The 24,242-nt window shown below is 38.6% G+C and overlaps 1 long non-coding RNA gene across 2 annotated transcripts in view; it reads left to right on the top strand.

Annotated features, from left to right (window-relative positions):
• The window catches only part of LOC125329356, a 37,295-nt gene extending 23,813 nt beyond the window's left edge, over nucleotides 1–13,482 (top strand). The window contains exons 2-5 of one of the 2 annotated variants that reach the window (XR_007205135.1): nucleotides 3,821–4,044; nucleotides 4,469–4,918; nucleotides 11,220–11,398; nucleotides 11,551–13,482. This is a non-coding gene — a long non-coding RNA (uncharacterized LOC125329356). The remainder of the gene's footprint in view (nucleotides 1–3,820; nucleotides 4,045–4,468; nucleotides 4,919–11,219; nucleotides 11,399–11,550) is intronic. The other variant, XR_007205136.1, reaches the window with a different exon arrangement.
• Nucleotides 13,483–24,242: the final 10,760 nt, after the last annotated feature.

Below are 24,242 nucleotides of genomic sequence, written 5' to 3'. Positions count from 1 at the left end.
CACAATTCTACTTGTTGCTTTAAGAACAAAAAATATAAGTTGATTCCTTAGAGACATAAAGAAGTAATTTTCAGTAGAATGTTGGCAGGCCTCAATTTTTTTTCTGCAAAACTTAGCCTGATTTATTTCTGTTGTGAAAATAATTGAAGTGAATGCAGAATGAAGTTTCATTAAGTTCGTGCACATAGAAAGCCCACTCAGTTTTTCTCTATGTATTGACCCCAACCATCTGGGGTGTTACTCTGGGTCACTTTGGTAAATTCATACATTTTTTTAGTCTGGAAATAGCACAGAGAGGAGAAAATGTGGTTTTTGGTGTATGTGTGTGTGGTGATTAAGGTGGGGACTTTGAAATACTGATGTTTCTGAAAGGATCAGTCCTTCCTGAGCCATATCAATGTCAGCCTGCCACCCTCACATAAGTAGTGCAGCTCTCTTGTGCAGATCTCAGAACTACTTGAATCCTGTAGGTGTGTATTTTTAAAAAGTGTATGTTAAATGACTCAAATAGTTGGCAAAATTTCAGACAGCTTTCAGGTAAACATTTCACACCTAAAAGAGGAGATGGTTGGTTTTTTATAAATTAATGGTCTATAAACACCTTGTTCTCAATTCTGATTTTGCAGCAATTTTATGCTGAAGTAACTCCATTGATTACTGGTGATTTACAGTGATATTACCATACAAAGTCCTCTAAAGTTTAGCTCAAATAAAAAAAAAAAAAAACAAAACAAAAAAACAAAACAAAACAAAAAAAAAACAAAAAAACAAAAAAACTTTGCTTAGTTATGTATGTGCTTGTTAGTTTGTGTCTGTCTGCTCTCACCAACATTTGCAGGTGTCAAAATTAGCTTCTAGCAGAGACCCTGCAATTTTATGTAATGGTACAGCCTTTGAAAGTTCATCTGAGAGCTTTGTCTTTTGTGACACAATATACTGTGGAGAAGCAGAAAGCTTCCTCTCCTTTTCTGCTCCCCCATGTTTTCCTGGTGTTTTATAGACATCCACTGATGTTTTACTATCTCACAATTTTATCTTTAAAAACACTAACAATTATTACAACTGTTTTAGTCATCTTTCTGCAACCTAGATGACATTTTGAAGGTGTGAGAGTATATTAATTTTCAAGTAGTGTATACAGTATCAGGGGAGAATCCCACAAATATAATCCAGTGGGATTCAAAATCTACATGGAGAAGTAGGGGAGAAAACAGAGAAACCTTCTTCCTACCCTCAACTTTCATACTACAGCCCTGGCTTCTTTAGTGTAAATGCTGAATATTACATAATCCCCACATAGATGTTAAACATGTCTAAAAAGAGGTAATATTCTAGCAAGTATACTATAGATATGTCACCTTTGCATTGTCTTTCATATACTGGAATGGTTATGAGTGAGGGAGAAAATTGTGCTTTTAGAATAGGAGAGCAGGAGATATTTCCATGCAAGTGTCTCTAAATATTTATAGGGTTTTCTGCCCCTTCTTGTGTTCTTGAGTTCACTGCTACTAGCAATAGTCCTGGTGCAACTGAGTGTAAATGTCCACATGGGCTTATATTTATGAATTTATATTTCATTGTACCCATTGTCCAAGCTGACCAAGTCTTACAACAATATTGCTCTGAGCTAACATACCAGTTTCTCAGTGCTTTGCCAGCTGCTGTGCTGTGCTGTCTGGTCTGCTTGGCAAAGAAAATGCAGCTCAGAACATAGAAAATCTCTATGCAACCATTATGCTGTGTCACTGCAAGTTTATTTCTGATATACTTTATTTTAATTTTGGTTTTGTCCTGTTTATTTTCATTCCTAAACTGTGCTTCATGAAGGGCTTTTCTACATCAGGATATTCACTAAAGTAGTTGCTTGAGCTGTAGTCTAAACAATGACTTCAACTGTATCAAATCAGTACTATTAGCTTTGCAATACAATTCCCAATGTGAACACACTTTCTCAAGGACAAGTATCTTTATTTACAATTTGGCGTAATCTGCTTCTACAGTGGATTACGTGCAGTTCAAATTATACTCCTATGTCAATATTTTCTTGTGTACCTAAACCTCTGTAGGCAAAAAGGTTTAAATTCATAAAGCAAAATGCAAGGTTCTTCCTGGTTCTGCAGTGATGCCTTTGTTCTTCATGCTCAGTTCAACTCCCATTTATGTTACATATTCACAGACACTTCTGTCACAAAATACAGGCTCTGATTTTCAGTGATGGTGAAGAACTGGAAATCATAAACTTCTATTCATAACTGTCTGGTCTTCTCACACTCAGAGTAAGTCTCCAGGTAAAAATAAAGAAAGGAAGGACAGAAGAACCTGGGTGTAACTGCAATTGCTCTGTACCACTCCTGTCAGTAGTTGATCTATCTGTATGACCTGCTCATAGCAAATGCTGTCTAGTTTTGGAATAAGAATGGCAAATTTCCTCCACCCTGGAGTGGTTAGAAGGAAACTCGCATTTTAAATAGAAGAAGAGGTGAGCCCATCACTTTGAGGAGTATTGTCAGGGCCCTGGGAGAGATACCAGCCCTTACTGTCCCTGCCCAGAAACCTCTGAGACCTCCTCTACCCCTCCACTAGGAGCCCCATTTCAGCTCAAGCTGGTCCCCTGCCCCAGTGATGCAGTAGGGGTGCCTGGGCTAAGTGCCATCTATGTCCCTTTCCCCTGCATAGGACTCAGACCCTGGCTGCAGCCAAGCCTCCAGCCCTATCCTGGTGTCCTGCTCATTGATGGGACCTGGTATGTCACTTGCCATGCCTGGAGCTGTTGATAAGACCCCATCATAGCCACAGCTCTATCCGCTCTGGTCAGACCTGAGGGACAGTCAGTCCGCCAGTGAGGGCACTGGATTCCCTGGGATCACTCTGGATTCTCGGCTCCCTCTCTTCTAGGAGCAGCCAGTTCTTAATGTGTCCTGACAATGACTAAATGCATCATGATTGTAAAGTTCACCATCTCAAACAAAAAGCGAAGTGTGTAAAGCAAGAACAAGAAATCAGAAGTAAATAGCATTTAGCAGCAAGATGTTAATCTTCTTCCTCAGTGTTAATATCCTTAACTCCAGCTTCCACAGTGTCAATGACACTAATGATCTTAACCTTTAATTGCTGCACATGTGCAAATCTGTGGAATTAATCCTGACTTTTTCCCCTTAAAAATTAAAAGCAAACCTCAGAAGACTAGATAGTATTCCTAGAAATCTCTTATGTATGACTAGAAAAATTATGTGGTAACTTGACAACTCTAATTGAGAGAGTTCTACTTGAACTCTCAGGGATATCAGCAGAAGGATTTCTACTGGGGTGGCTGTTTGCTGCTAATAGCAATTTATTAAACATGTATTTACTTCTCTGGGAATGAAATTTAACTCTTATTATTTACTGCTCTTTACAGCAATTGCATACTGACTCCTGTAAAGACAGAATTTTCTTGTGTTTTAAGCACACAACTAATTTGGCAACAATTGCAAACACTACTGAGTTTGCATTCACAAACCAATACTTAAATGAGCAGAGTTTAGCCAACTCAAAATGTGTTTTCATCTGAATGTTTGAAGCACTGCTCCACCTAAAGGCCCATCCTTCCTGAAATTTCCTTTTTTAATATCCTTCCGTTATTGAACAGTGAAAGATATTATAATCTTTTGATTCAACAATAGCTGTTTCATATCTGCCTCTATTGATCTTTTTTTTTTTTTTTCTCAGTAACAACTATGTCACTTTTATTTTGGAAAATAAGAAGCACATTACTTTAGAAAATAGTAGTTTGAGATTGGCCTGATACTCTGAGAAAATGGTTACTTTTTGTTTCCTATAGGTTTTAAAGGAGCTGACACCAGCAGAAAAAATATTGGGAGTTTTTCTGCAGAGAGGTTGCACTCCTGCTGCCATCCCAGCATAGAAAAAGTTCTTATTTACGTAGTACATTAGAACAGAAGATCCTCTGCAACATTATCTATATTCAGGATGAGCAATCAGATGAGCCAAATATGTGGTCTTTTTCAAGCTAACACAGATACAACAAAAGAAGAAGTTATTGATGTAAAGTACACAAACCTTTAATTTATTTATCAATTTATATATTTTTATACACATGGAGCTTTCTTAAACAAATTACATTATAAATATATATTTATGTATATAATGTGGTAATAGACATGCAAACTAGAACCAAAGAAAACATATGTGTATATATATGCATATTAATACCCTTAGTATCTGCATAATCTGCTCTCCACTAAGTTTTATGCTTTTTAAAGCATCCAGCAAGTGTGAAACTTCAAAGTTCCCTCAGTTTCCCATTCTCTGGCCTGTCTGCAAATTAAATATGGGCTATGTCCCTATGGGATGTAAGGAACTCTCTGTGGTTCCTTTGCTCCTTCTAGTTTGCATCTCTTTGTTACATATAAATCTCACCATCAGATTGTTGTACTTCAATCTACATATTTTTGTTCTTACCTTTCAGGGCTTTAGCATCCCAGAGACTCAGCAAGCTGCCTTCTTTGCCTCTTTTACCAACCCTATCCTCACATTTCTTCTATAAAAAACATATATATTTCACTGGCTACATTTTAAAGTAGCAGATACTATTAAAAGTACATAAAGAATGCTGCAAATGTACAGAGACCTATCCATCTCTCAGAGATAGTATTATGTCTATCACTGACCACAGCTGAATTTTGAGCTACAAACTAAGTGTCTACAATGGGGGAAAAAGTGAAATCTGAACCGTTTTCCTCACTGGAATTTCACAGAGTGTTTTTAAATAATTTTTCTCACTTTCAAAATGATTTTCAGTTATCAAAATGAATGCATTTTCTCTTTCCAATTATATTAACTCATTTTTATCATTCCTTGTCTTAGATCAATCCTATCTTGCAAGAAAATAAAAGGGTTTTCTTCGCAGTTATCCATAGTAAGTAAGCAAATTTCTGGCTGTTGACTCACCTAGCCACAAAGATTGGCTCTAACAAATACCGTACCATTTTATTTAAACAGATAATAAACTAGAAACCTTAGCTAAATAAGTTTCCTTTTAAATTAAAATTTCGTCCTTAACTTTTAATGTCTGAAAGCAACTTCTTTTGTACACAAAAAGAACTTAGGAAAAAATCCATTAAAAAATTAATTGCTAATTAGTTGTTCACATGTTACATCTTTGTGTCTCAAATTCTAATGATTATTTTAATTTGTTTCCTCTGGTTGAAATATGCAATACCTATCACTCTATAAAGACTCATAAAGTATGTAACAGACACTGACACACAAAGGCATTTGGTTCATTTTATAGTCAGCATAAATCTCTGGAAACTAAATGAAATCATAACAATAAGGTTGCCCACAGAGAATGTATTCCAAGAAAAGAAACAAATTCCTCACTGCAGTTTGGGAGATCTTTTCAGTGTTCCAGCATTACTGATGGGTGTCACAGAGATACCATGGCAGTGTGGGGATGTAAATCATGCCAAACAATGGAAACTGATATCTCCATGGCATTCCTGTGCTTGTATTCATGCTGACCTGGATGGTCCACTGTGCTCCCATAGTGTTGCCATCCATTCTGCTTTTTTCCCTCTCACAGCCATTTACCAGAGCTGGAGAAGCACCAAAATGTTTTGCTTTGAGTAACGCTTACAGAAGCATTTTGTAATCAATCCTTAATTCTGGTTTATGGTCTCTGTCTTTATGCTGCCCATGTTACTTTACAACAGAATAAAAGCTTTGGTGTTACTAGACTTCTCATCATATTCAAGGAATTCTGCAGAGCAGAAAAAAAGTGAGAAAAAACAGAATCACAGAAAGAAGAAATGTTTAATAAATGACTAGTTTCCAAAACTATTAGATAATCTCAAAATTTTTGAATATTAGTTCAAATTACAACCCTAATTAATGTCCAGTAAATTCTTCTTTTCCCTCTTTTTCTCTTTCCCTCTCTTTTCCTCAGGTCTGACATTTTTCATGCATATTTTCAGAAGATTCTCAAAATCTTTAGATATTTCTTTTCATTTACTCTTAGTCATTACTAGGTTCTTAAACAGTGACTTTAGAAAAGCCTGTATTATAAAAATTCCTCAAACCCTCCCCTTTCCCAGCACATTTTTCTTAAACGATATTGACAGGCAGTTTTTCTTGTTTAAATCTTTCAACAGACCACATTTATTCTTCATCATATTTTGATATTTTGTTGAGGATGAACAAAACTTTCTAAGGTTTATATTATTTTCTCCTCAGTAAATAATAATGCTTTTATTACCCTTCATCAATGCAGTTTTCAGCATTTGAAAAAGTTAAAATATTTGCCACTTTGATTCAATCTCTGGTATTTGCTGGTCACAATGTACCTAACACTACAGTATGACATGTTTCCGGGGACTGACTCACATGGAACTATTCATTCTGGGGATGATTCCTTAGATTAAAAATTTTACATTTGTTGATTATAACCTTTTTGAATTCAAAACTAATAATAAAACTCCTACACATATTAGCAGAAATATTTGCACTATTAACTATTTCTTACTGTAATTATTTTGAACTATCTGAATCTAAAAAAACTGTTTTTATCCTATGTTGTTTCCTTTTTATTCTATGTTGGCACAGAATGCCTCAGAAATGGATAAGAGAATGACAAAAATCCCCAATTTGTAAATGACCTTTTGTTCATTCAATATTTTTATTTTTAATTCGTACTATTTATTTTAATCCTTTCCAAAATGTGAAGGAGAAAATTTTCCTACCCAAATTGCAACAAACTCTGCAGAATCAACTAAAACTGGCCATCGAATTTTAAAGTAATCAGGTTTAGAAGCATGCTTTGAAGCGCTTCTCAGATACTGTCTGTGCCACACGTTATTCTGAGATGTGGCTTTATCTGAAAATGGAATACAATGAGATTTCTGTATTTCTTTAGCTTTTAGACACCACATATGACCACTCTTTGCTAGGGGGCAGAATCAAAACCAATGCCTATCAGACATTTTATTTTCTAATTCTTCAGGTCTTTTGTTAGAGATAATGTGCAGAATTCTCCTCTGCATCCCTGTGTTGGGAAAGGCTGTGGTATTTGTAAAATAAAGACTGAATCTACACAGACAGAGAAAGAAACAGTACAGTGTTTATTGAAAACATGAAAGTGTTGTCTACTGTTGAAGAGGGGATGTCATTAGATGGACTTTTGATGGAAGTATAGAAATTCTTGTGATGCAAACAGAAGCATGTCCCTTCAAAGGGATTAAAAACCTTGCATATTAGCCTGCTCAGTGTGTGTCTTAATATTATTTATGACAGTGGACAATCCCACCTGCTATAACCAGAAAACTAATTTTTTTTTTATTATGGTGATGGACCAAGAAGGGCTAAAAATTATTTCATTTATGCTAGTAAACTGGATGTGTCTCCATGCATAAGGACAAAGCTACATCCGTTTCATGTGGGGAATTCAGTCCCCTATTATTGCAAGGAATATGGTTTTGCCATTAGACCACGGTAGTTGTACTAAACCTGTACCATGGAGTTTCTGGATTTATCTTGTCCTGTCTGGGACTGCAGAGGTTTCCCCTTGTTTTGGCTGTGATAACAACTGTCTAATGACCAACTTGTTATCGCTTAACTTGTTTTTATGTAAATCCGTGACCAGTATACATATCTCAAAGGTCTGACCAACCTCAGTAGTTATTGTAGAACAAGTACTACCCCTTTATGTCGAGTCTGGGAAAGTCAGTGTTCTACTTTCAAACTGTAAGCTAGCAACCAGGGAAGAAGAAAGTGTTAAAAAATTGTGCAAATAAAAGAAGAAGCAGACTCTCGTACAAAGAAGGAAGGGAGCACCAGAACCAGCATGGAGCTGCTCAAGAAGAGTTCAGGACTTGGACAACCCACACAGATCCCTGAAAGAATGAGCACCTCTCCAAGGAAAATGGGCAAAGAACTAGAAATGGGGTTTGTGTACCAGGGTTTAAATGGTATTATTAATTCTATATTTCCTCATTATTTTAGACTGTGATAGTAGTGTTGTAGCTGGACTAATAATACCTTTTCATTGTATTTTGTCTGTAAAGATTTTACCTGGACAAAGTTTTAGGTCTGTATACCTTATGCATCTGCTTTAGACCATAATGAGATTTTTGAGTGCAATACAGCTCCCTCATATAACCCTTTTTCAGAGTGTTATCTTAAAACTGGTTAGATTTCCTTGCCCTATTGCATCTAGAGTGGCTGGTCTGAAACTTCTCTTCTGATTTCTAGCCTACTTTCCAGCCTTGTATGTCTTACAGTACCGATCTCATTACAGCATTTGTCTGCCAGATTCTGGAAGTCTATGCAGACACCAAGCACTGCTCTTCTCCCAGAGTGTATACTCACTTTCCTAGATGCAAATTATTCAATTTCCTCCTTAACCCACAGCCCAATTTACTCAAATTCTTCTTTTCCTGTAACCTCTTTATTGTTATTCCCTTGTGTACTTATAAAAATTACTTTATCGTCTCTCAGCCCCTAGTCTGTGAGAGTATAGATGTGAAGAATGAAGAATTATCACACACACACTCACCATCATTTAGGCTCATTTTGCTTCTTAACATCCACTCGCCTTTTGATATAGGTGGCTCCCATCGGAAATGATTCCTCATCAACCTGAATAACTACAGCTGCACATAACATTTTAATCATATAATTGTGATTAAATTATAAAATTGCCCAAGAAAGCATTGATATGTCCTTATTGCAGTGGTAAATGGTTTTGTTACACTGTCAGAAAGCAAATTCCATTTTTAATGATAGTTGCCTTGTGTAACATTGTAATTCTTACAGAAAAATTGAGGGAAAGTATTCCTTTAATTCCGTCTGTCTGTAGTTCTGTATTTTTTCATGTAAATTTTCCATTCATCATATTACTAATATTAGCCTGCAATTCATCAAATTCACATTGTGAAATTTTGCAAGGTATACAGGAAAAAAGCTCTCTACTGATTCTGATGCACAGAATAAATTTTAACATTCCATTAAATTTAATGAAATAGTACAAGACCAAAAAGTGTACCCCAAATTTTGTTTTAGAGATTGCCAGTAGAAGACAGTGCATAAAGGAAGTATGTTCTCATAATTCGTTATACGGTCTGTCTCTGCTCTGAGAATAATTTGGATTTCAGAGCAATGAAATGGCTCATTCCTATTTACACTATAGGCTTCAACTTCTCCAATGAAACAAATCTTGTGGAGAGCAAAAACACTGTTTATGACTTCTATTACACTGTTAGAAATAAATGGTGCAGCTTTATTCCCAACTGGGATGCAATTGCCCGCGTGGGTAGTCCCATTGATCTCAAAGTGTGAGTTATTTCTTTGTAAAAGTAGTGAAAAAAACTCCCACCCTATAAGTGGTCATTAAAACCAACAAAGAGTTTCCAATTTAGACAGAAAATAGAATAAATACTGATAAAATTAGTCATTGCTATTTTATAAAAGGCTTAGAAAATGTAGGAAAGATTGGAAGTGACCTGGCTTGTTTCACAAGCAAAAAATTATAGGTGAACAACTAGATTTTCTTACTCTTACAGGTTTAAAAAACCTCAAAACACTGTGGCACAGAAGTGCTCTCTAAAGGACTTTAAATTCGTAATACAGAAACTGAATGTAAAGAAAATGTTTTAAAAATAATGTATTAATAGCAAATCATGGCATAAGTACAGTATTAATACTTGAAATCAGTGAGGACTCTTTATAAAGACCAAAAAACCAACATACAGGGCTATAAAATGTTCGTTGTATCATGTACGGACTACTTTGAGCTTGCAGTGTAATTGCTTTTCTCACTAGTTCAGCCTGTCTGAACTGCTGTAACTCACCTGAGCTCAACTGCCCAGAATGGGAATTATTCATGTTTCAGGATGTCATGGGGTTTTGTGCCTAGACTGTAATGTAGAAATGGCATTGAGATACTCTAGAGATGCTGTTGTAATATCTCAAGCAATTGTTTTCATTATTTCAGTGATGTACCAGTGATTCAGAGAGTTTACACAGAGTAGCTGTGTGATATTCTTCATGTGTTTGTGTTTGCCCTTAATGGTTAATAGCAGCACTTCCAGACTGATACACTTTCATTTGATATTGCCTTCCCCTATGTCTAAGAGAAAAAATGACTTGCCTATGTACTTTGTGTAGCCTGTTTAGATCTGTGAGCATGACCATATAACCCTTTGTTTTAACTGAGAAATTTTTAGTCTATGAAAATAATTTTGTGATTTCTTTCATTTGACTTTAATCTGCTTTTTTATTTTTTAGAAAAATAAAATATTCCTGGAGAATATTTGTATTCACTGAGATGTAATCAGTCCGCACCTTTGTACCACAATAAAAGGTTTTTGTCTCTATTTTTTTGTTGAGTTTGCTTCTATTGTTCCTGTTACAACATGCTTAGCCACAGCCATATTCCTCCTGAAGTATCATTAGATGGGCTAGAGAACAGATTTACAGCCCATGAATGTGGGGTATGCCCAGCCCCTGCCCTGGAGGGATCTCTGCTGAGATAAGAGATTTTGCAATCGCCCAGCAGAACTCCCTGGAAAGGCAACCACTTCTTTGGTCACAGCGAGAAAAGACAGACCCACAATCCTTTAGGAGACCCTGTGCAGATCCCTTGTAACCCATTGGCCTTCACCCATCCCCTGTATCCCTATAAAAGCTAGCCCTCTGCCCCTGTGCAGGGAGAGTTCTCGTCCCTGGCTCTCCCCTTCGCTGGAGAACCAGCTCCTTTCGAAGCTCCCTTCGTGCGGAACCAGTCACACGAACCTCTCATCTCTCTCTCTGGTCTGGCTTGGCCTGGAGGCTGCCCTGCAGAGCTGAGCTGGAATCACGAGCTGACAATCACTAAAGAGCTGACAGCCTCTGCAAGGGCCCCTCTGCCAGCAGCTGAGGGAAGACACCGGGCCTCGGGAAGGCGATTCCTTTTGGGACCATCTCCCCAGACCGGTCACCTCTTCCTGGGTCAGAGCCACTGACCCCATCACCAGCTGTAATACATGAATACTACCCATCTAAAATGTGGTAGCTCATCATGCATACCAGGAGTTAGTGTATGGACTTCAATAGGCAGCAGAGAAAAGGTATCACAATATAAAAACTATCTTTGCCTTGCCTTGTAGCCTTAAGAGCAAAACATGCTTAAGTCATATCCTCAGCAATAAAAGCTCACTTTTTCTCTGTTTCTCTTTCTGTCACAGTCCTCTCACTTTTCACTAGAAAGAACATTATTGCTTTCTGTGGGCTACCTGAACTAAAACCTCTCCACATTCATCTGTAGCTGGGTTCTTCACAGCATGCCTGCCTATCCTGTCATAAACAGATTTTACTTTTGCACTGTGTTTCCACAGAAGTATCTTTCTTTAACTGTGACTATTTGGTAAGTCAGCTTTTTAATTTTTTTCCTTGTAACAAATAATGGTAATGACTTATCAATTGTAACTAAGGATTTTTTTTTTTTTAAATGGTTGTGATAAGGGCTTTTTTGTTGTTCACTTTAATCTTGTTGTTTCCTTCTGTTATAATTCACAGAATCCCATGATGGTTAATATTGGAAGAGACCACTGGAAATCTTCTAGCCCAACCTCTTTGATTAAGCAGGGTTCCTTGGAGCATGTTACTCAGTGTGTCCAGATGGCTTTTGAATATCTCCACTGAGAGAGACTGTTGCATTAAGTTTACAGGAATTTAGCAGAAAATATCTTCTGCTCCATGTATTACAGCTGGTCCTGAGAGATCAGAAGGGCTGAGTGTGGCCTGGTTTAAGTTCTGATTATAGCCAATTCAGCACTATAAGTCTGGTCATGTTCAAAGGACCTGGCATGAGCACAGATGCACAAATAATGAAATTTATTGATCAGGTCTGATTACATTCAGTAAGGACTAGCATGGTCCAGATTCATGATTAATATGGCTTTTTGAAAAAATAGGAAAGCAGGTTCAGGATTGCCCATGATAAATGCACTAACTACAGTGTTACACGTGTTGTGACAGAAAGTATAGTAACACATATCTAATAGCGAGATATTTATACATATATATATATATATATAAATAAATATTCCCAGGTGTTCTCCAACACAGTTGGAGGTGTGAAGTTCATCTAAAGGCTTCAGGAGAAGTCACTGGGAGAGAAGCGGAGACACAGTCCATCTACCAATTCCAAGCAGACAGAAGTGGTTTTCCTCTCCAGCCGTTTCTGACCCAAAGTTCCACTTTTATGTATTAATTTGGGTCTGTCCCAGTGGGATGCAACAACTGAATATTCTAGATGAGGTTTGGTGATTTTGGTCATACACGTATTACATGTCCCACATTCTCCTTTATTCACATCTTGAAGAGTGAATAAGGTGAATAATGTTAATGGGGCTTAATGAGGGTCTTGGTTACATTTGGTGAGAATTTATAGTTGACAAAAAAGGTACAATAAACACTTTGGTCTTTCCTCATGCACGGAAGCAGCACTAAAGGCTGTCTGACCTTCACTGGAGAGTCTTTGTGTGCTCCCTTTTTTCCTTAATGAACCAGATTTTTAGCAATGCTTTTTTTGCACAGCGAAGGGAGTGAGTCTAATGGCTGGTACAGGTATGTGGGTGCTCTTCTGTGCCTCACTGAAATAACATTGGGCGTCTGCTTCACCCCAGACACCATTCATTTGTCAGCCCTTGCTCGAGCAGGTACAAGATCAGCAAGGGGCTCACTTCAGGTTTTTCTCAACCTGCCTCAATAATTCTTCACTGTCTTAAAACAACACTGTACAATTCTGATCATTCATGACAGAGAGCCCACAATCTCTCTGGGCAATCTGTTTCAGTGCTCTGTCACACACACAGGAAAGTTCTTCATATTCAGGTGGGACTTCCTGTGCATCAGTTTCTGCCTGCCTGTCACCTTTTGTTCTACTGATTGGCACCACCTAGAAGTGCCTGGCTTCATCCTCTTCACAGAGCGACAGAATCACAGAGTAGTTTGGGTTGGAAGGGACCTCTGGAGATCATCTAGTCCAACCCCTCTGCCAAGTCCGGGTCACCTTCAGCAGATTACATAGGAACATGTCCAAGTGAGGTTTGAATGTCTCCAGAGGAGGAGATTCCACAACCTGCCTAGGCAGCCTGTTCCACTGTTCTGCCACCCTCAAGGTAAAGAAGTACTTCCTGATGTTGGAGTGGAACTTCTTGTGTTTTAGTTTATAGCCGTCGTTCCTTGTCATGTCACTGTGCACCACTGAAAAGAGTCTGGCACCTTCCTCTTGACAAATGTATTTGAGATATTTATATGTATTAATGAGGTCCCCTCTCAGTCTGCTCTTCTCTAGACTAAACAGACCCAGCTCCCTTAGTCTGGCATGACACCCTTCCTTCAGATATTTATATACATTGATGAGGTACCTTCCCAGTCATCTCTTCTCAAGGCTGAACAGGCACAATTCCCTCAGCCTTTCCTCATGAAACCATTGTTCCAGTCCCTTAATCATCTTCACAGCCCTCCACTGGACCAGCTCCAGGAGCTCCATGTCTCTCTTGTACTGCAGAGCCCAGAACTGGACACAGCTCTCCAGATGTGGCCTCACCAGGGCTGAGTAGAGGGCAGGATCACCTCCCTCAACCTGCTGGCAATGCTCTTCCTAATGCAGCCCAGGATAACCATGACCTTCTTGGTCACAAGGACACACTGCTGGCTCATGGACAACTTGTTGTCCACCAGGACCCCAGGTCTTTCTCCGCAGAGCTGCTTTCCAGCACATACCTTCCTCTGGCTTGTGTTGCTGTACAGATTTATTCTACCCCAGGCTGAGGACCCTGCAATTGCCTTTGTTGAATTTCAGACAGTTGAGCTCTGCCTCTCTCTCCAACCTGTCAAGGTCCTTCTGAAAGGCTGTACAGCCCTCCAGGGTATTGACCACTCCTCCCAGCTTTGTGTCATCCACCAGCTTGCTGACAAGCAAACCATATAAACCATATGTTCAGTTCAGGAACTGAAGAAATTAATCAGGTACAGTATGAATAACATACAAGCAGGGACAGTGTAAAGAAAGACTTATAGACAATGGGAGAGGATGAGTGAAGTTTTAGCAAGCTCATCTGGAAAATTCTTTCTTGTCCTTGTTGGAGCAGTTATGTTCATGATTTGTACTTGAACATGAACTTGAGTAAATGGTGACATTCAAGTGGAGGAAACATATGCCTCTGGTCAGATGTAAGGAAGTGTGAAATTCTGTAAGGTTGAGCTATTTGTTTCTGGCTTCATGCTGTTCCTTGCAATACAATTGTGGCTCTGGGGAAACTCTCTGGAGAGAAAGATATTTTTACTTTCCTTGCTAACAATTGAGCATGCAGGAGAAGTGTTTCTAGACCTTGCAGGATATAGCAGACAGAAGATAGCACTGAAAGAAACATGGAAAGAAGGAGGATGTCAGGTAGAAGAGAGGGATTACTGAAAGTAGCAAGGATCAGTGACACGTCTCAGCACTTATTGAAACACAAGATTCCTTGGAAACGGGGAACTTTTAATGTTTTGTGCTAAATTAAAAGGCTAAAGGCAGTAGCAAGGATTTACTGGCAAGAACACAATAGGCCAGGGAGACTTCTATATAAGTCCATTTTTTTTTTACTTGTCCAACATAGCCACTTTGCATTTTCTCTATGTAAGAAACTAGAGTCCTGAATTTTATTATACTTCTTTTTGGAAAGATATCAGACCAGAATACGTAGATGCACAAGCCTCAAAACTGGGGCTGACTTGAGACCTATTACACAAATATCAACCGTTGGTTTAATTTTTCCTTTTGTTTATTTTCAGGTTTTCTATTAGGTGGTCAAAGTGCAATGCAGTCTAATCTGATGCAATGCAGTTTGTGTTCTAGCAATGTGTATTTAAAACATGATTGAACAAAATCTATTCAATTAAAATAATGTCTGTAAAATAAATTTAGAGAAAAAATTTCATAGAGGGACCACAAAACACTTTTTAGAGAGGGGATTTCAACGTAGTAATTGTCTCTAAGGAGTCTGGCCATTCAAGCCAATACAGAGGTTTTCAGGTTTTTTTCTTATTAACAAAAGTAATATTGTTACTATGGTAACAAACACACACAAACACACACACAAAAGAAGGTATCTTGGGACTATTCCTGATGAAATATGTATGTATAGCTATGAAATATCTCCTGAATCCAAGATAATTTCTTAATTTTTGGTTTAATTCAAGCCTGACAGGTAGCATTCATTTCAAATGGTCATGTATCTCTAAAAGTTCTTCTCTGAAAAAATTCCATGCACAGTGTTGTCTTAAATACTTCATTCCAAACAGTGCAAGAGATAAAACAGAACCATTACATTTGCAACAAAAGAAAAAGTTTTCAAAACTTACATATTATTCACATTATGGTTACCATGCATATATTCAGTGATATGTTCTCAAAATGAGATTAAAATTTCTTCTGATTCCAAGCATTCCAGATTCCACTGAGTTTTGCAATTTTTTTTTCTGTTGTGGGGAGGAGGTGGAGTTTTTTCTTTTGTTTCTGGTTTGTTTGGGGTTATTTTTCTTCAGTGTGTGTGAAACCAATGAACAAAGAACAGCTGTTGTGTTTGACACTGCCTACATTATTATTCATGAACTTGGAGCATTGAAGCAGACTTATGTGGAACAACAAAAACTTTCTTCAGCCTTCTGGTGAAACTATTTGTGCCCCACAGGAACTTGCTGAGCTTTTGCCACCTGCTTCAAAGCTACTCCATTCAAATGATCTTTACTATCTGCTGAGTGACTTCCCACGTCAGTAGTCTATGTTTCTTTTAAACAGGCAAAAATCCCTGAGTTTAAGAATTCCTTAGCTCTAATCATGTATCACAAATAATAGAGAGATTTCAGCTTGTGCTGAAGAAACCTGCCTACATTCCTAGCTTTGGAAGAGTGACTCAACAGTGTCCTATTTGTAATGTATCGCTGACCAAATTATCTCAACTAAAGATTGCTCAGGGGAATTTGTCTCTGTTGAGAACATTTCTCCTGGATCATGGATATAATGTGCTTCAAAATTAAGCTAACCTCTACACTTTGGGTTGGAATCTGTTCTTATATGCAGACTTCTAAGTAGCAGTCTGCTTACTATTCTGTCTTTGTCTTCTGAGAGCAGATTTTTTAGAACTTGGTGTCTCCACAGCAATTGTATGTGGTATCTCTGAGTGACACTTCCATCCTCAGAGAAGGAGAAATAGCAGAAGGAAGTCAGAGAGGGAGTATCTCTGGAGATCGTGTGAGAAGTCAGAGAAATCGTCTCTTCTCTGCCCATCTGTTCATCAGCTAGGGCTCAAGCATATAGCTTTGTCACACTGCAGGCTTGCAGTGTTGGGATCCACAAGGCATTTGCTGAAAATGCAACTTAAAATGTAGATGAAGAAAAGTTATTCTAAGAATAAATTTAAAGCAATGTGGAAGCAGTGAGGAATGATGGGACATCACTGAAGAAATATCAGCAGAAAAAAAATAATGTCTGTACTCATTATTCTGACAAAGTATTTTTAGAGAACATTTTTTAGAAAAAACAGAGGATTATTTTTAGAAATTCTGGTAACATTAGTCAAAGTTAGATATGTTTTCCTCTGCTGGGTAATATACTACAGACAAATAGGCCGGGTCATTATGGGAAGTAATTCAGGTGCCTGAAAAATACAAGCAATTGTAGTGGAACCAGATAATTGTACTTGAGAAACTTTAAACACTCATGTGGAGTGTGGATCATAATTGGATTGAATTGTACCATTACAAATGCAGGGCCATATTGAGTATTATTGAACTGAAAATCATGTTTTTTCAGTTTTAAAAACATTGTTATAAAGAACCTATCCATAGTTGCATATATTTTCTAGTAATATGTATGAGACAGAGAGAGAGCAGATGATAAATAACTGTGATCTTGACAACAGGATTAGACAAGCCAAAAGAGATTTCAAAGAAACAGTACAGGACATGAAAATTTACTATTTATACTTGAAAAGATCATCATGAAGAAGAAGCTAGAACCTTCCTCTTCACCTGATAGAACCAATGTCAGCTGTCTCCAAGACAGATCTACTGCTGGCCAAGGCCAAGCCCATCAGTGATGGTAGTAACATCTTTGTGATAACATATTTAAGAAGGAAAACAGGGTTATTGTGCAGAAGCAAATGGTAGCCATTGAAGAGAGTGAGAAAACTTGAAACAACTCTGCAGACACCAAGGTCACTGTAGAAGGAGGTGGAAGAGGTGCTCCAGCTTCTGGAGCAGAGGTTCCTCTCCAGCTTGAGTGAAGACCATAGTGAGACAGGCTGTCTCCCTGCAGCCCATGAAGGTCCACAGAGGAGCAGAGATCCCCCTGCAGCCTATGGAGAACCCCGCACTTGAGCAAGTGGATGCCTAAAGGAGACTGTGAACCCGGTAGAAACTCATGTTGGAGCAGGCTCCTGGCAGGACCTGTGGACCCATGGAGAGAGGAGCTCACACCAGAGTAGGTTTTCTGGCAGGACTTGTCATCCCATGGGAGACACACACTGGAGCAGTTCATGAACAACTGCAGCCTGTGGGAAGTATTCACTTTGGAGAAGTTCATGGAGGACTGTCTCTGGTGGGAGGGACCCTACATTAGAGGAGGGAAAGGACTGCTCTCCCTGAGGAAGGAGAGGCAGAGACAATGTGAGATGACTGACCACAAACACCGTTCCTTTTCCCCTGCACCATGGGAGGGAAGGAGGTAGAGAATGAAGGATAAAGTTAAGCCCATAAAGTGGGAGGGGTGGGGGAAGTACTTTTAAGATTTGGGCTTACTCCTCATTACCTGCTCTGATTTGTTTGGTAATAAAATCTACTCTGCTTTGCCTGTGACAATCTCTCCTTATCTCCACTCACGAACATTTCATTACATATTTTCTCTCCGTTGTCCATCTGAGAAGGGGAGTGATAGACCAGCTTTGGTGGGCATTTGGCATCCAGTCAGGATCAACACACCATATCTGTTTGACACCTATGTCAGTAACCTGGAGGAGGCAATGAAAGTGCACTGTTGTCACAGTTGCAGATGACATCCATTTGGAAGGAGAGCTGCAAACCTGAGGGCAGGGCTATCATGCAAAGAGACCTACACAGTTTGGAGGAACAGGCCAACAGGATATTCAATTCAGCAAGGAAAAACACCAAGGATTACTCTGGGGAAGAAAGCACTGGCTTTTGCCTGATGGGGAGCAGCTCTCTGGGAAGAGATAAGAGATCCTCCTGCCTGAGGATCTTGGCAGATGGAAGCTGAGTGTGAGACAGCAGCATGTCCCAGTTACAGGAATGGCTGAAAGCACCCTGGGCAGTATTCACAGGGACACAGTCAGGACATGAAGAGGAAGGATTATACCCCTGTGCGCAACATTCATGACATCCCATCTGGATTCTTTGCCCAAATTTTAAGCTCCCTCAGTACAGGCAAAATAGTGAACAAATGCTGGAACATGTCCAGCAGAAAGCTTCCGAGATGGATGGGATATGTGAGCCTCTCTGTGAGGAGGGGCTGAGGGACCTGGGCTTGTTCAGCCTGGAGGAGAGATCACAGATCCACAATTTTGAAAGGGAGCAGGAACAAATCCTCTATGTCCTGACATCTGGTAGTTCATTTATGCACAGAACTACTGTATTGATTTACATAATATGACAGTTGAGAAATAGTGTGGATAGCACATGGTATCGTGTTTATTATTGTCTGGATCTGTCCTGTTGATACTGTTCTTTGCTTCATAAGGACTGTTTGTTACACACCTACTCACCTCATTAATGGCCTTCTTGCTCCGGCAACAGCAGCGGCCCAGAGGTGCACTGGCAGTGCAGACACAACCTCCAGACAGGCTCCTCACGCTCAGGAGGGCAGCAGCTGAGCTGTCCTATGTCTAACTCTGCTGCCAGAAGGCTGCAAGCCTTTTACATGTGAAGGGTCACAAGTTCAGTTATTAAAATAATGTAGATGCTCTAAGTTCATTAGACCAATATATTGATTTATTACTATTAACTGGTTTATCTAAGCAAGTAGCTCTGTGACTAAAATCCTCAATATATATAAACATTCATACACATGAACACATTTATAGTCTACAAAATATTTCTTTTACATTTAGTGTTAAAGTGCTTTAAGCAGAAAACATAACATGTATAACTGACATGACAATATTTCTTAGTCAGAGGGCCTGTTTCATTATTTAAGGAAGAAATATCTAAAGGAAACATTCTAATATTTTTGCAGCACATTCAGGTTTAGCAACTCTACCAAATGACCAGCCTAACTAGTTGACCATTAACTGTAAAATATTGGGAAATAAGGTTTTTCCTGTTTCCCAAATGAGAGTTATTTCTGCTTGTATCTAATTTCTAGTATGGAATCTATTTATTAAAAATATTTCTGCAGAACTGGTTTATTTAAGTTGAAAAAGTTTTTTTCCCTACAGTTAAGACACTTTTTTACTCTAAACTGTGATGAATGTATTAAGGCTTGGGTGCTTAGCTACTGGAAATTGCCATTTCAGCTTTCAGTTGATTTCCACCAAATTAGAATCTGCCATGTAAATGTTTTAGTTGTGCTCAGATGCCCTTTCAATTCTTTATGTGATCTGAGAGGATCAATCTCTCTCTCTCTCTTTCTCTCTTTGTCCCAGCCTGTGTTGGCAGAGGGGAAGAGGAGCAGGGTTAAGCTGCTCAGAGCACTAGAACACACATATTCTGTTTCAGCAGCTGAACACAAAAAGGAGAAAATAAAAACAGTGACCAAGAGCATTCCATACTGTAACGCCTGTGTCCTTTCTTCTTCAGTTACTGTGCCACGGTATCATCAGCTATTTCAACACTGTTTTATGCTTTTATTCCTTCTCTTTCTGCCTTCTGTTGTCCAGTCTACTGGATATATAAGTGTGGACATAAAAAACAAACAAACAAACAAACCCCCATTTTTGTAGGTGGTTTTGATTTTTGAATTATACTATCCATTCATTAATTACAAAAATGAAGTCTTGAATAGTGTGATCCAACAGCAAAATAAATAAAAAGAAGTGCTGTGACTCTTTTTTTGACTTGGTTGTTATCTGGTTAGTTGTGCATGTTTTTTTCAGCTCCTCTGATTGTTGGATTGCTGATAGCACAGACTGCTCGTTATAGCCAGAAATCAATCCTTTTCAAACTTTCACAGTTTTTCAGACATGTCTTCTGTTACTCACAAAAATCTCACTGCAAAACCTGTGTAAGTAAAAATTGTATGAGAGTAATGTGATAGATTGACAGTTAATATGTTGCTTAGTAAAGTTATTGGAAAACAAAACAAAACACATAACTATAATTATCAGCTACTGGTGACTACTGGACACATCTGTGTGAATAAATTAGTTTCAAACTGCTGTCTGGAATGACTAAATGCATCATGAATTATCATCTCTTTTTCACAGCTCTGTATCAGGTGCTTCATTCAAATACAATAATCTTTGATCTTTTTCTTTAATTATTTTTCAGGTTGCCTGTTCATGTTTAACCAACAAAATTAATCCCTAATCTTGCTTTATTGTTCTGCCATACCTTTAAATCTTTCCATATATTTTTTAGACTCCCTGCATCCATGAAAATGTTTCTTCTTTTCAAATTAATATCTTCCTTGGTTTCAATTGCTTTTGTTTGTCCTCCGAGATATTAGGAATTAAAAATGTAAAGAACGTGTCATTTCTCTGCAGGATGACTTTATTTGATTGACTGATTCATAAGAGCCCTTGCATCATCATTCTCCTTTTTTTCTCATTTTTCCATTTGTTTATTGTGTATGCTGACAAGCATATTATTATGTGCACCTGTTCTTCAGAGTCTTTTTCCGTTGTCCCACATTGGACATTTCAATGAAAAAAATAGAAATGTCTATTACATCCTTTCTAGTCAAGTTTGAACTCAAGTTTTGAATTCTTAGTAGCACAAATTATCAAGTTTATAAAAAACGTTCTTTGGTTATAATCTGCTTCAGGGTTTTTTGTACCTTTAATTATTACACTGATAAAATGTCTGATTCCCACAAAATGACAAACGTTTCTCTTTGTGTTAACATTTTTCCCTTTGTTAACATTCAGAGCTCTGTTGCCATCAATGAGCTCCACATTGTGTGATTTGGTAGTAGGTGCTTTATCATTACAGGAATGCTTGTGAAGTAGGTGTTTGCAGCATTACTTCATTTTATCCCTTGCCTATTTTATCTGTACTTCATCAATGCAAACACATTTCAAATCTTAGAAGGCAATTTCCTAATATTTATTTAATTGCTAGCTACTTTTCCCCTTTTTACTTCTCTTTCACACTGGTTAGAATTTCTGCTACTTTGGTTTGTTCACAATCCTGACATGAGTTTCTGCAGAAAAGTTTGTGCTTTTAAACATCTGGGTGTCTTAGCCATTTTAGAATCTCATGCCTTCTTATTCTGAAGTGTACCGAAAGGACTAAATATGGCCATATAATTTCAAGTGAAATTCAAGGTGAATACACTATTTAGTACCAAAAGTTTTGTTCCTCCACATGTCCCAAAGCTTCTCTATTTCACTGACGTGAACATATTACCTGGCTACAGCTCTGATTTACGTAGGGGTGGGAGTAATTGTTTTAGCCTCCTCTAATCTCACTCAGATTTATGCCTCAGCCTCCTAGAAAACAACGAAACATTTAAAAGATATTCAAAAATACAATTTCTTGAGTACTTTTTCCACCAATTTAGATAGGAATAGGAAATTTCCCTTCTCTCTAAAAATATTTTTATTCTTCTATTTCTTTTCCTTAGGCTTATGATATTTTTAGGAGAAGAATAATTCTGGAAATATTCACTTGATTATAAGAATAAAAACCACAAAAACTTGAGTGAACAAAGTCATCATTTAGATTTTTTGTATCTATAGCACAGATAATCACTATTCTGCTACATAATTAGTCTTTTAGAATACAGTGTTATGTTGTAATGTATTTTGGGGAGATTATGACAAGTATACAGGGAAAAAAAAGGAGAAGCTAACCTGAATCCTAATTACCAAAGAAAGTGAAAGAATCTGTTCCTAGCAGGAAAATATGAATCATACTGCGGATTAACAGAGTTAAATGCTGTCCAAAACTCAAAATTACCGTGCCTATAGATCACAGAATCATAGAATGGTTTGGGTTGGAAGGGACTTTAAAGATCATCTAGTTCCAACCCCCTCCATGGGCAGGGACACCTTCCACTAGACCAGGTTGCTCAAAGTCCTGTTCAACCTGTCCTGGAACACTTCCAAGGTTGGGGCATCCACAACTTCTCCGGTGTCGCAGTGACCACTAGTGACCGCTACTGTCCACTGCCCAGGCTGGCTCCAGCGGTGTGCGGCAGGAGTGGGGAGCAGCCGGAGGCACGGAGCTTTAAAGCTGCTCTTCTGAAGCCTCTGTTCTACCCAGGGGAGCACCGGCTCCAGGCACTGTAGCAGTCAGCAGCCCTGGAGGAAGGGAGAGATAAAAAGTAGCGAGGAGGCTTGCCCTGGGACATAATCCAACTTTATTGAAGGGTATCCACAGAGGACAAGCCCCACCTGCCGCGCGCCCATGCCTTACAAAGGGGGGTTGGACAAGGGGAGTACACCAACCAGGGACCAACAAGTGGATTAGGAGGGAGGGACGCTGGAGGGATGGGCTCACATCTGGTCCAATGGTCTTGGTGGGTGGAGGGAGAGGGGTCACATGCTCCAATGGGGCGTCGAGGTTTAGGGGATTTCCAGAGGGGCGGTATCAGAAGGGGCAGGATCTCAGGGGATTGACAAGGACCATATAAGGGTAATTAGGGAGGGCTTAGGTGATAGACACTGAACCTTCGGGAATAACGGGAGGGGGTTGGGTGATTGATGGGGAACCAACTAGAACAAGGGGAGGAGAACAACCATATAGGGAACAGCGGGGGAGCGGCTTGGATCTGGGACAAACCAACTGGGAATGGAAGTGCGGAAGGTAGAGATGGACCATTGGGGTACAAAGAATATACAAAGAACATATAAAACCACAATAAAAACATCGCATCACCACACTCTGGGCATCCTGCTCCAGTGCTTCAACACCCTTACAGTAAAAAATATTTACCTAATATTTAATCTGAACCTACCCACTTTCACTTACAGCCATTTCCCCTTGTCCTATCACTACATATCCCTGTAAAAAGAACCTCTCCAGCCTTAAAATACATCAGAAAGTGTCTCTGTCAGAGAACCCTAAACACTTTCACTTCCAAAGCTTCTTACAGATGCAAAACATAAGTGTGTTATTCTGCCTCATATCTTTACTTCAAATTCTACACTGTGGCAATGCCTTCAAAATAATTTAGTACAGTCAGACAGAGGCAAGTTGAGGATATGGTTTAGCTGATTGTGTGAAGAATATTTGTTTCACAGTCTTTTCTGTGATCTTTATATATCAAGCTTTCTAAGTGCTTGTATCATCAATCTGTGGCATTGTGTCACTAAGGGGAACTGTGAGATATTTGTGATAGTTGGGGTCCTTTTTGCTTGCACCTTTTCTCACATGATGAGGTTCCCAGATCTACAAAAATGTTTTTACTACATTATAAAGACAAGACAATATGCAGCTGTGTACTGATACTAATAATAACAAGAGAACATTAGAACTTTAGTCTCACAAACTAAAATCTGATAAAAGCTGTGCAAAGTGTACATATGCTTAGCTGAGCATACATATAATACAGCACTGTATTTGCAAAGACAATACAGTTTATTTGCTACCGTAAGGACTAAATAGAAATGTCAATTATGCTAAGTTTTAAGACTTTATATGTAGACTGAAAATTATAATCTACTAGCTGTTTTAAAAGCCAATCTATCTTGACTGTTGCTTAAGATAATTTACCTGCAAGGTTTATGAGGTTTTTAACAGCCAAAAAGGCAACTTGAACTCAAAGAAAATTTTTCTTTCACCTTTAATATCACATTTACATGATACTGTCACATTTTCTGTGTTGATTACAGCTGATTGTGATGTGAGGGAATAAACATGGGCTACAACAGCATTCAGAGTAATTTTAACTCTCTATTAGACCAGGAGAGACCTTCTCCTGTCCTCATCTTGAGACAATCGAGTAATATCCCAGTGTTCCCTTACCATCCCCTTCACTCTCAGAATTTAGGATTTTGGTCAGGATAACCCTTGGGAGAAGAGTAGGTCCTATCATCACT

Source organism: Corvus hawaiiensis, chromosome 1 (assembly GCF_020740725.1).
Source record: "Corvus hawaiiensis isolate bCorHaw1 chromosome 1, bCorHaw1.pri.cur, whole genome shotgun sequence".
NCBI classification, from domain to species: domain Eukaryota; kingdom Metazoa; phylum Chordata; class Aves; order Passeriformes; family Corvidae; genus Corvus; species Corvus hawaiiensis.
The sequence above is the reverse complement of the archived record's forward strand: the minus strand, read 5'-3'. Positions and strand labels throughout refer to the sequence as shown.